The following is a 13,694-nucleotide window of genomic DNA, read 5'->3' on the forward strand; positions in this document are numbered from 1 at the left end:
ACCCCTCCACTGCGCGCAAAGTCAGCTGAATGAGAGTGTACTCACCCCCTTGTGTCTGCTGTGATGCCCTCAAGCGCCTTCCCAACTCCGGGTAGGCCTCCGCCAGGATCCGGAACATCAGGGGGGTCATGGTTCGACAGGCACCCCTCCCACGTTGGGAGGCCATCCCCAGCTGAGCCTCCGCCATCTTCTTGCTCCAGCGGCGAATGTCCTCCCATCTCTTCCGGCAGTGGGTGCTCCGTCTGTGGTGGACCCCCAGGGTCCGGACGTCCTTGTCCATGGCACGCCAAATATCATTTTTCTGGTGGGCGCTGACCTACATAAAATGTACAGGGGAAGAAGAGAAGTCATTACCAACTGCGCCGTCAAAGTGAGTGGCCCCCATCCCTACCCTTGCCATGTGCCACATGCACCCACTGTCTTTCATGCACTCAGAACTCTGCCCCCTTCCTTCTTACAACCAGCCCTCTCCACACAGGCATAGCCCATACAACATGCCCCCTGTGCACTTACCTGTTGGTCTGGAGGACCGTAGAGTAGCGTCGACGAGCTTCTCCAACTCCTCCGATGTGAAGGCAGGGGCCCTTTCCCCAGACGCACGAGCCATTGTCTCTTCCAGACCAAGGTCACAGCAGCACTTGCAGTGTAGGTCCTCTCCTGTCGAAGATCAGGTATCGAGTGATTCAACAGCTAGAAAATGGAGGTCACGTCCGCGGCGGTGTGTACCATCACCACCGACGTACATCGTCATTGGCTCCTGGGACCCATAGGGTCCAATGTTAACCAATGCAGCAATGTGCTGCGGTCTTCGACCGCCTACCGCGACGGTGTACAATGCCAGCGCAGCTACCTCACATCCCATTGTCTGACTTTAGAGGTCAGGCAGCTGCCGTTTCAGGGGCCCACATGGCCTGATTACCAACTGCGTCACACATACCTAGGCCTACTCTCAACACACATACAGGCCAGATTTTGTGTATGAATCGTGTTCTGTGTAGACTGTGGGTACATACCTCTGACTTGTTTGACTCTCTGGTCGCTGTTGTCCTTCATAGGCACCGTTCGCTGGGACATGTGAGGAGATGGCAGAATCCTCCGGTGTACCGACCGCTGGTGGACCTGTCGACAATGGAGGAAAGAAATCTGATACTCACCTACAGGTTTGACCGTGCCACAATCCAGGAACTGTGTACCCAGTTGGAGCCAGACCTGATGTCAGCAATCCGCCATACCACAGGAATTCCCCCTCAAGTGCAGGTGCTATCAGTGCTCCATTTCCTTGCAAGTGGGTCTTTTCTAACAACTGTGGCCATGGCATCAGGGATGTCCCATCCTATGTTTTCCAACGTATTGTCCAGAGTGTTGTCTGCCCTTCTGAAACACATGCGGAGCTACATCGTTTTCCCTCAGGTGGAGGACTTGCCTACAGTGAAAGGTGATTTCTATGCCCTGGGACATATCCCCAACATCATAGGTGCCATTGATGGGACCCATGTGGCTTTGGTCCCCCCCCACAGGAGTGAACAGGTGTAAGGGAACCGGAAGAGTTATCATTCCATGAATGTACAGATGGTATGTTTGGCCGATCAGTACATCTCCCATGTGAATGCCATGTTCCCTGGCTCAGTGCATGACGCCTACATCATGCGGAAGAGCAGCATCCCTTATGTGATGGGTCAACTTCAGAGGCACTGTGTGTGGCTATTAGGTGACTCTGGTTACCCCAATCTGTCATGGCTACTGACCCCAGTGAGGAATCCCAATGAGGCCCATGGGCATACTAGGAGGATGATCGAGCAGACCTTCGGCCTCCTGAAGGCCAGGTTCCAGTGCCTCCATATGACAGGTGGATCCCTATTCTACTCACCAAAGAAGGTGTGCCAGAACATCGTGGCCTGCTGTATGCTTCACAACTTGGCTTTGCGACAACAGGAGCCTTTTCTGCAGGAGGATGGTCCAGATGGTGGTGTTGTGGCAGCTGTGGAGCCTGTGGACAGTGATGAGGAGGAAGCAGAGGAGGAAGACTTTGACAACAGGGACTCAGTCATCCAGCAATATTTCCAGTGAAACACAGGTGAGAATACATTCCTGCCTACTACAAGTACTTTTACACTCTACCTCTATCCCGTCTGTCGATTTCACCCAGTGTATGGTCACTGAGTTGTCACTTTCCCTTACGGTTTCACAGATCTGGGTCCCAATGTGTGTCATCTGCTTAGATTCCTCACGGACTAGAGCTGTGTGACATAGGTATGTTGACATTACTATTTCCTGTAAATGTTGTCACTGTAATTGCAAATACACTATTTCAAAATCATAGACAGACTCCAGATTTTCGGTGCTTTAGGTGTGTTTATTTACATACAAAATATTGGGGTGGGAAGTTAAATGGTGAGGGGTGATGGTGGAGGAGTGTCCATGGCAGAGTCCAGTCTATTTGTCTCATAGGTGCATTGCCCATATGGGCATAGGAAGTGGAGTTGTGGCAGTTTCAATATGGACAGGGTGACAAAGTGGGACAGTGGGTTGACAATCAGGGTGGTCTCATTTCTTGGCGGGGGTCTTGGCATCGTGCTCTGTCTTGTTCCTGGATCTCAGGGACCGTTTGCGGGGTGGTTCTCCGTCTGCAGGGGGTGAGGTGCTGGTGTGGTGGTCCTGTGGCGGTGCCTCCTGTCCACTAGCGCCTGCGGAGGTGGTGGGCAGTTCATCGTCCATGCTAGTGTCAGGGGCCCCTTGTAGTGCCACAGTGTCCCTCCTGGTGTTGAGTAGTTCCTTCAGCACCCCTACGATGGTGCCCAGGGCAGAGCTGATGGTTCTGAGTTCCTCCCTGAACCCCAAATACTGTTCCTCCTGCATGCGCTGGGTCTCCTGAAACTTGGCCAGGACTGTTGCCATCGTCTCCTGGGAGTGGTGGTATGCTCCCATGATGGAGGAGAGGGCCTTGTGGAGAGTGGGTTCCCTTGGCCTGTCCGCCCCCTGTCGCACAGCAGCCCTCCCAGTTCCCCTGTGTTCCTGGGCCTCCGTCCCCTGGACCGTGTGCCCACTACCACTGTCCCCAGGTCCCTGTTGTTGTTGGGGTAGTGGGTTATCCTGGGTTCCCTGTAGTGGTGGACACACAGCTGATTGACGTGTCCTGGGGATGGAGGTATGGGCCTGCTGGGTGGGTGCTGTGCTGGTGTTACCAGAGGGGGGAAGGTCTGTGGTGGCCTGTGCCTGTGTGAGGGGAACCGACTGTCCCGAGGCCCACGATGGTCTGGGCTGGTCATCTAGATCCAGTTGGACAGAGCTGCTGTCATCACTGTGGGCCTCTTCTGTGGGTGGGGTGGAGATGTCTGGACCCTCCTGTCTGGTGACATTGGGTAGTGGTCCTGCAGGGGTGTAAAAGCATGATTACTGCATCTGTGTGTGTCATGGTGTGCAATGGGTGGGTGACCGTGTACCCCAGTGCTGGCATTCCTGTGTGGGGGCTTGTGTGATAATAGTTTAGGGGGGTGTATGGGTATGTGCAGTGGGCAAGGTTTAGTTATGGGTGTCCATGCGTTGGTGTTGCATGCAGGGCTTGGTGTTGGGATGTGTGGTTTGTGATATTGGTACATTTGTGAGGAGTTGGAGTGATAGGGGTGGGGGCGAGGGTGGGGGTATGCGATAGCATGCAGGTAGGGTGGGGGATGTAATAGGTAAGATTTGACTTACCAGAGTCCATTCCTCCACCCACTCCTGCGAGGCCCTCAGGATGCAGAATCGCCAAGACCTGCTCCTCCCATGTTGTTAGTTATGGGTGAGGAGGTGGGGGTCCGCCGCCAGTCCGCTGAACCGCCTGGTGGTGTCTTGAGACCACAGAGCGCACCTTCCCTCGTAGGTTGTTCCACCTCTTCCTGATGTCATCCCGATTTCTTGGGTGTTGTCCCACTGCGTTGACCCTGTCGACTATTCTTCGCCATAGCTCCATCTTCCTTGCAATTGAGGTGTGCTGCACCTGTGCTCCAAATAGCTGTGGCTCTACCCGGACGATTTCCTCCACCATGACCCTGAGCTCCTCCTCTTTGTTGTGCCATGGGGTGGTGTAGGTGATGTGTGGGGTGGGGTGTGTGGTGATAAGTGTGGTGATATGTAGTGGTGTGTGGTGTTTTGTGCATGGAAGTTGTGTGGGTGATGGTGTTGTGTGCCTGTGGCTGCTAGTTTGTGGATGGTCGTGTCTCTCTCTGGCCTTCCCTCTGTAATAGTGGTCATAGGGGTTTGTGGGTGATGTGGGTGTGGGTTTTATATTGTATTGGGTGTGTGGGAGTGGTGTGTGTATGTGTATCAGGTGTGTGTATTTCAAATTGTCCAATGTGGCGGTGTTTTGTAGAAGTGTGTGTACTTTGAGCACGGCGGTGTGTACCGCCAATGGAATACCGCGGTTGAAAGACCGCCACGTGGATTCGTGTGTCGTGATAGTGTGGGCGTATTTCTGTTGGCGTGACGGTGGAGGTTTTTTTTTTGCCAGTTTATCACTGACCTTTGGTGTGGCGGACTTGTGTGGGTGTCTGAATTTTCTCGGATTTCGAGATGTGGGTCATAATAGCTGTGGCGGAATTCCACGGCCGCGTGTGTTGGCGGTCTTCTGCACGCCGGTAAACGGCTTTTACCGCCAATGTTGTAATGACCCCCGTGGTGCTTAGAGGCATCACAAGATGGGACAGGAGCAGGGAACAGGTCAATACTGGCATGGAATGTTTTTTGGGTACACAGGGTGGTCATTGGTAAAAGGTTTAGGAGTGGAGGTAGAGGGAGTGGTTGTAGGAGGTGTTGGTGTGCTGGACGTGGGTGCAGGTATGTGCAATGTGTGCTTGTGTCTCGTGGGTGTATGTTGGGAGGGTGAGTGAGGGTGTTTATGTTTCTTGGGAGGAGGAGGGATGAGATGGAGGGAGATGGTATGCAAGATGTGTGAGTGAATGTTGGGGTAGTGGCTACAAGTAAGGTGAATGTGCTGCATGTGGTCATGATGGTTGTCGTGGTGAGTGGGGATATCGTGTGTGGGGTTGAAGAACCAGAACCTTATGGGCCTGGCGGCGCAGGGTACGCCTGAAATCTCCTTGGATTCACCTGCCTCAACTAACAGAGACACGGGACACTCTGTCAGGCGTAAAAGATCAGATTTTATTAGCTGCAGCTAGTACAGTTGTCCAAGAAGTACACAAGGTATGTTCTCAGGAGACTGCCACTTTACTTTGTGGCGCACAATCTTATATACCGTATAAAAACCATTTATTAACTACATACACTCCCAGAACACATAGAAAGGAGCCAGTAAGAATAACGTAAAGATAGAACAGAGTCAATAGGAATGTCGGAAAACAAGACAGAACAAAGTATCAAGTGACTTAAGGTTGCCTCCCCTCCAGCTGTGTTTGTCACCCCTCCCTTGAACTAATTCATTAACCGATCCACAACGAAGTTGCATGTGGTGTGATAAGTTTGTGTGCGTTTGGAGGACAGTTGTGAAATGAGAGAATACTAGCAAAGGACAGCGAAGGCCAGACGATAAGATAAGATCGGCGGAGAATAGTGTGAGCCTACAGATAGTTGAAACAAGGATTAGAAAACCAGACAGGGATTAGTGTACTCGGTCAGACCTTAATACCAGTCTTGTAAAGATAGAGGCAGAAGGCTGTTTTGAACACCATGTTGCAGAATAAGCAGAAAAGGCAGAATGGACTTCGTTCGCTGTGCTGCCTGAGTGAAGGCAACATAAAATGGCGGCGGGCCACAAAATGGCGGGTCGATACGATCGTATTAAAAATCGAATTTCCTCAGACCCTCCTTTTGCCAGAACTCAGGCAAGATACACAAACTCATGTTAATCTGAGTCGATGTCTATGGCCATGAGGTCATCAAGCTGTTGCTGTACCATCATTTTGATATTCTCTGCTCTTTGTGACTTGGGTTTGGGAATACATGCAGTAGCACATAGGTTGCAGATGGCAGGACCGCAGTGCATACAAAGACAACAAGAGAATATAAAAGCTAAAATTACTCCAAAGAATGTCAATACCTTCCAACCCCATTTGGACAGTAATCCCCAAAACCACTCTGAAAAGGACCAATCTCCTTCGTCCTGATGAATCGACTCGGAGATTATGTGTAACTTAGAGATAGCTTGGTATACTGTTAGAGCGTCATTAGGTATGAAAATACAGCAACTTGATCCGATCAATTTGCATACTCCACCACGGTCCGCAAGAACAAAGTCTAAGGCAACACGGTTCTGCAAGGTCATAAGACGATCAGCCTGTAGTTCAGCTGTAATGTTACTTAAAGCTCCTACAGTGATGTCTATGGTGGTTTCTACGACACGAACCAATTGCCTTATATTTCTGCTGTTGGCCATTGGACCCCAGAAGGGAAGAAATCCTTTGAGGAAATCTCCTCCCTCTTGTCCTGCTGTGTCTTTCGAATCCACAATCCCTCTGCCATATCTATTTTTATGATGGTTCGCAGGAGCGGTGTATGTAGGGGGAAGAAGAAAGGCTATATAACAAGTACCAGAGAAATCAGCTGGCAACCATGTATAAGCCCTATCGTGGCAAACGAAGTATGTACCTTGAGATGGTACTAACGGCAGTGAATTCAGGGCTGAATAAACATATGTATGGGAACATAAACTTTCTCTTTGTCCGGTGTTTGGAGTTCTACCATTTATTTGCTGACAGAAATTTCCTTGTTGGGGTATGACCCGTATCGGAGGAGATTTTCCTTGCTTAACCTTATCATTGAGGCTGGAAATGTAATTAGTTATGTTCCAATTGGTATATGCTTTTCTTTCATCTATGGAAGCTTCATTTTTTTCCATGATTTTAGCCAAAGCTACCATTCCCTTTATCAATAAACTATGACTGAAATCTGAACCAACACTATGTGAACTGACAGGTTGTTTAATTTTACTTTGATATGCATTATTGAAAATGACAAAATAAGCCCAAGCGGAACCTTCATAGGAGAATGGAAGAACTAAATATGGCATTCCTTTTTCTACCGTATGTGGTATGAGTCCACACACCCAACAGTCAGTTGTATTGATCACTAACTGATGTTGATGTAACAACTGGACGAAGGAATTGTTAAAGTATTCAGTTCTTCTGATGAGTTCATGCTGGGGAAGAGTGTGAAATAGGTGCGGAGAGATAGTAGAAGAAGATGTAGAGGTAGGAGAAGGGACAACTTTTTGCTGCAGAGTAATAATGATCCAGTTTACAGATGCCAAAAGAATACACGACAATATAATGACGCATAGAGCAATACTACAACAACTACATATTTCTTTACAATTATTCTTTACATTTTTACTTTCTCTTTTATCTAATGTAGCCTCCATCTTTCTAAGTGGATGCTCACGGCAATCTTCCTCAATCACTGTAGTCACGATTATCTACCGTCCTATGACACTGTGAGGTCCTGCAGGCCTATTGCCACTTACTCAGGTCGTAACTAAGACTCCTACCGTGACCCTGCAACCGGGATAGAGTACTACATAGGAGAGAAATTTACAAGTTCTTTGGTCTTGGTCTCAAATTATAGCGTTCCTGTCCAGAGGCAGTCTGGTTTTGAAACAATGTTCCTGGATTTGTCGTGTTCAAGCGACGATGCGATGGTATTGCTTCTTGAAGGATGTCGTCGTCCTCTTTCTCAGAAAGTGTTCCAATTAGACGCGCATCACTGAATGGTACAAATTGCGGAACTTTCTCACTTTCAGAGTCACTGATGCCTCTACGGACCCACTGATCGAAAGGCAAGGGCAAAGGCACTTTCTTGCAGTGCACGGCATGCACCCAGTTTTTCTTTCCTTCGACTTTAACTGCTGTTCTTGTGGTCAAAAGAACCAGGCGTGGCTCTCTCCATCTGGGTTCCAAATTTCTCTGTCGTTGGAAATTTTTCGTGCAGACCCAGTCACCTGGTCGGATGGAATGACCTGGGTCTGTGGAAGCCTCTGGTAGAGCACTCTGAACCTGTTGATGAAGAACACGCAATTTAGTTGTAAGGTCATGCAAGTAGTCAATCAACATCGGGTATGGCAAGTCTGAGTATTTCTTAGGGCGAGGAACTCCCCATACATTAGCTGGGCGACCAAATATCACTTCGTAAGGGCTAAGCCCCAAACGAGAGTGTACTGCTGTTCTGGTGGACAGAAGAGCCAATGGTAAAGCATCAGGCCAATTAAGTCCTGTGCTAGCTTGCACCTTAGCAATTTTAAGCTTCAAGGTTCCATTGTAGCATTCTACTAAACCAGCCGACTGTGGGTGATTCGCCGCGTGGAACTTCTGTTTTATGCCAAGACCTGCACAAACTTTTTGCATGACTTGACCCACAAATTCGCTCCCATTGTCACTCCAGACAATGCGCGGCAAACCAAACCTAGGGAAGAATTCTTTCAAAAGTATTTTGGCAGTTGATAAAGCAGTATTGTCCTTCAGAGGGTAGGCTTCTACCCATCTAGAAAAAGCACATACTACCACCAGAACATATTTGAGGTTGTTGCATCGTTCCATGTGAATATAATCGATCTGCAACACCTCAAATGGATATGTTGGAGGAGCAAAATGACCTGCTGGAGTTGGGGTTCCCTTTCCCGGATTGTATATCAAGCAAACAATACAATGTTTTACTACATTATTTGCACACTTTGGGATCCCCTCATTTTGCCACACTGGAGCCAGAAGTTTACATATTCCTTTTGCACTTAGGTGAGCTGGACCATGTGCCATAGTAACTACAGGTAGTACATAAGCATCTGGTAACAGCCAACGTTGATGTTCTGATAATTCAACCCAACATCCCATCTCATCTAACATTCCTGTACTTTCCTTCCACTTTCTCAACTCATTCTCCGTAGCCTCTCCTTGAATTGATTTCACACTCTCTACTGTATCTTCACACATTCCCTTTTCTCTTACGCAGTTTGCGGGACCTGCAACATACATTCGACTTGTGTTGTCTCTGGCTGTCTTTTTCGCTACCTCATCTGCAAATGCATTTCCTCGACCAACATCGTCCACAATCTTTTTGTGTGCACTACACTTCACGATCGCTATCTGAGTAGGCATTGTAAGTGACTCAAGAAGTTCAGTCACTAATTGACCATGTTGTATCTTAGTACCATGGGAAGTAAAGAATCCTCTTTCCTTCCATAAGCGCCCAAAGTTAAACGCTACACCAAAAGCGTATTGGCTATCAGTGTACACGTTTACTCTTTTTCCTTTGGATAACACACACGCTCTAGTTAAGGCTATCAATTCAGCTGCCTGAGCTGAATTATGTCTAATGCGTGCTGTCTCCACAATCGTATGCAAAGTAGTAATAGCGTAGGCTGAAACTGTATCTCCATTCGGGAGCTTGAAACAAGAACCATCTACCCATAGTGTTCCATCTGGATTCACTAATGGCGTGTCTTTTAGGTCAATTCTACCCTTAGTCTCTTCTTCAGTACGGAGAAAACAATCATGCTGTTCAGAGACATCTCTCTCTTCTGGAAGAGGCAACAAAGTAGCTGGATTCAGGGTATTACATCGTTTGATGTGTATGTGACTAGCCAAAAGCGTCAGCTCATATCCTGACAACCGAGCACTCGTAAGATGCTGCGTTTTTGTCCTATTTAGTAAAGTATCCACTGCATGTGGCACCATAACAATGAGAGTATTATCTAGCACTACTCCAGCAGACTGTCGAATAGAAATTGCTGCTGCCGCTGTCGCCTTAAGACAACTAGGCAATGCTTTAGCTACTGGATCTAACGTAGCTGAGAAATATGCGCATGGTCGCTGTTGATCTCCAAAACGCTGCGTTAAGACTGACAATGCACAACCCTCTCTTTCGTGGACATAGAGCGTAAAGGGCTTACTGTAATCAGGAGTACCCAATACAGGAGCAGAACACAAAGCAATACGCAAATCAGTAAAACTCTTCTGACACTCGTCAGTCCACGGAAGAGGCTGAGGCGTATCTTTTAAAGTTAGCGCCAACAGCGGTTTAGCCAATAAAGAGAAACTCGGAATCCACTGTCTACAATAAGAAGTAATGCCCAAAAAGGCACGTACCTCTCTTTGTGTGGATGGCACTGACATTTGTGCAATTGCCTGAATTCGTTCGGGGGTCAATCGTCGTCCCTCCTTTGACAAGAGATGACCCAAATAAGTCACCTCGCGACAGACATATTGTAATTTAGAAGGAGAAACCTTGTGATTCAGATCAAACAAATGACGCAACAGTGCAACGGTCACGTTTTTGCAAATCTCCTCTGAATCAGCGGCAACTAATAAGTCATCCATGTACTGAATGAGAGCGGCACCGGACGGTAAGGAAAAGGCATCAAGATGACATTTTAGAGCTTGACTGTAAACAGAGGGACTTTCACAATAACCTTGAGGTGCGCGTTTAAACCGGAAGCTTCGGCCTCCGAGGGAAAAACCAAAAATATCTCTACTCTCTTCGGCGATGGGAATACTAAAGAAAGCATTCTTTAAATCGATAACTGAAAACCAAGTCGCTGTAGAAGGTATCATCGTCAACAGAGCAGTGATATCTGGGACTACAGGAAACTGCGGTACGACAATCTTGTTTACCTCCCGAAGATCAATTACAAAACGATAAACAGGAGGCTGAGAAGGATCAGTGCGTTTAAGAACCGGAAGAACAGGACTGTTACATGTATTTCCTCTCGTTTCCTCAACCACACCCTTCTGAATCAAATCATGGACAATTTCCAGAAGTGCTTTCTCACCTTCAGTAGAGATTCTGTATTGCGGAATACGTGGCATTTCAGCATTGGGCTTAAGAGTAACAACATAAGGTGGGATCTCAAGACAACCAACGTCATTCGGACCCGTAGCCCAAAGCGTTTCGGGAAGAGAAAGCAATTCAGGTGGGAATTGATCTTTTGATAAGTACATTGGACTAGTCATTTTCTGTCCTAGAGTGAGGTATACACCAGAAGGTGAACAATATATCGTAGCATGCATTCTTTTTAATAGATCTAAACCCAACAGATTTTCACCACAACCATTCGTCAGAAGAAGCGGAGCTTCTAAATCATAAGGGCCTATTGAAACAGGCAAAGGGCAAGAAACTGGATTGCGAACAGGGGCGCCAGAAAATCCTACAGATACATTCGTTAAGCCAGACAAAGGTGCGCCAGGGAGTTTAGAATGAATGATAGAGCTTCTCATGGCACCAGTATCTAAAAGAAATGGCTCTGAAACACCCATTGTAGTGACATTAACATAAGGTCCATTCTGATCCACTGGAATTGACGTAACCCCCTTACTTTGTCCATGGCTGTCCTATTCAAAATGAAGACTTTCATTCCCTCCTTCAATATACTGATCCTCACTGTAATACTGTGTAGACCTAACATTTTGCTGGTCAAAGTAATTTCCGGAATTTGGAGGAACAAAAGAACGCTGCCCTTGGGTTAACACACCTCGACCTCTACCTCTATTTGCTGACTGAAGACCACCACGACCTCGTGAAGCAGATGTTGCTCCATTACGCTGCAACAATGCCGGACAACTGTTCTTAAAATGACCTTCCTCCCTACAATAAGCACATTGATTGGGACCTAGCAAAGGTCTTGGAATGAATGGTTCAGGCTTTTGATACAACCTCTGAAACTGCGGAGGCTGTTGAAACTGAGGCTGAACATAACGAGGAGGATAAGCCTGTTGCAAGAGAACTTTAGTTTTTAATTCTTTCGTCTTTTTCTCTTGTTTTTCCCTTTCTTCTTTGTCTCTATTTTCATAATATTGTGCAGTAGCCAATATCTGGGCGGAAGAAGAAACTGCCCATGAACTCTCGGAGTCTTTTAGCTTGTGTGATAGTTCAGGAAGCAAGTTATATACGCACTTATCCACAAATAATCGCTGTCCCCCTTCTGTAGCCATATCTTGACCACTGTGATCAATGAATGTCTCCTCGAATCGGGTAAAGAAATCGGAAACACTTTCATCTTTCTTTTGTTTACATGCTGCTAGCTTATCCCAATTAACTCTCAAAGCAGGCATCATTGTTTTCATTAATGTAATAATCCTACCAGGGAGTTCTGAGATCAAAGCGTCGGGCTTTGCACCACCTACTTGACCTCTATCTGCGGCAATAATAGCGTTCCAATCGCCGCCTAATTCTTGAGCGTGATCCTCTCTACGAATTTTAGCCCATATTGTCTGTGGAACTACATTTCCCATCAACATGTCAATATCTGCTAGATTCATAGTACATGCATCAACTGTTTGCGACAACTCTTTATAGTAACCAGCAGGATTTTTGCGTGAATCTGGTAGTGACTGTTTAAGTGCTAAAACTTCAGACCTTTTCCAGGGGACATGTATCCATATGCGCTGAAAATGCGCAGGAATAGCTGGATTAGCACCTGCTGCTGCAACTTCTTCCTTCCATATTGGAGAAACCTCTCTCATGGGATAGTTTTTCAGTGCTGTCCTAACTGAAGGATCAGAATCAGGAAAAGTCTGTGAGAACAATAGGGATCTGAAAGAAATAAGTGTTCTGACAGCGTTTTCAACCTTAGGACCCACAATAAGTCCTTTGTCAAAGTCAGCCTGAACATCTAACAGATCCTGTGGGACCGAACCCAAATTCATATCCTCCCATTCTTTAGCGAGAGTATCGCACATAACTTTAAAAACATATCTCTGCGTAGGTGCATTCCATTGCAGAAAGGTGGACATAATATCAGACGTACTATATTGGGGACCCTTCTTGATCCATCTACAAGCAAGTGAGTCCAATTTTTCTCGCTCTTCGGAGTCTGGGAATTGACTACGAGACTGTCTTCGAGAAAAAGCTGGAGACACATTTAAAGCTTCAAAGAAAGGTGATAAGAGACCAGAGACAGTATCTGCAAATCGCTTACGCATAGATGGAGAATTTGACATAAGGATAGGGGACAAGGTATTAGGTGAATTAACTGAAGGAGCATTAGGAATTGCCAAAGGAGCAGAAGGCAAAGGAGTTAAAGGCAAAGCTGGCATAGGCAATACTTGAGGAGGCAAATGTGGAAAAGCTGGAGCAGGCGGAAGCACAACTGGCGGCTGAATAGGCTGTAACATCGGGGGTGCATTAGCACCTTGTACATAGGGCGGAGGCAATTTCAATAAGTGGGACATTAAGGAATCTTCCTCAAAATCTTTTCTCTTATCAAGGGAAGAGATAGGCAACGTCGGATAGCATTTATCTATTGCCATTCGATGCTGTCTGTCTGAAATTTCCATTGCATTATCTATTTCATCATCTTTGAATTGCTGAGCAGCCTGTATAATCGTCATTCCCTGTGTTTTCCTATCTCGTTTCGCTTGTTTAATTTCTCTCTGTTTGGCTTCCTTACGCCAAAGGCGAAAAGAGTCAAACATTGCCGGCCGGGCTTTTCTTTTAAATAACGTTGCTTCTAAATTATCTAGCACATCAGTTTCGAAACTACCATTTTCTGGCCATTTTAAAACACCATCTTTCTTTGTATATCGGGTCCATGTCTTATTAAAGGCAATAGGACCAACACCATGTTTAGAATAGAGCTCATATGTGGGAGTTCCAACCGAAGGAATCGGACAGGAGTCCTCAAGCTGGGAGTCCCTATTACAACCAAAGCAACAAAGTTTTCCAAACTTAGTCAGACCAGACATCTCACGATTTTTACTGGCTGTTCACAAACA

This window comes from Pleurodeles waltl, chromosome 8 (assembly GCF_031143425.1).
Source record: "Pleurodeles waltl isolate 20211129_DDA chromosome 8, aPleWal1.hap1.20221129, whole genome shotgun sequence".
NCBI lineage: Eukaryota > Metazoa > Chordata > Amphibia > Caudata > Salamandridae > Pleurodeles > Pleurodeles waltl.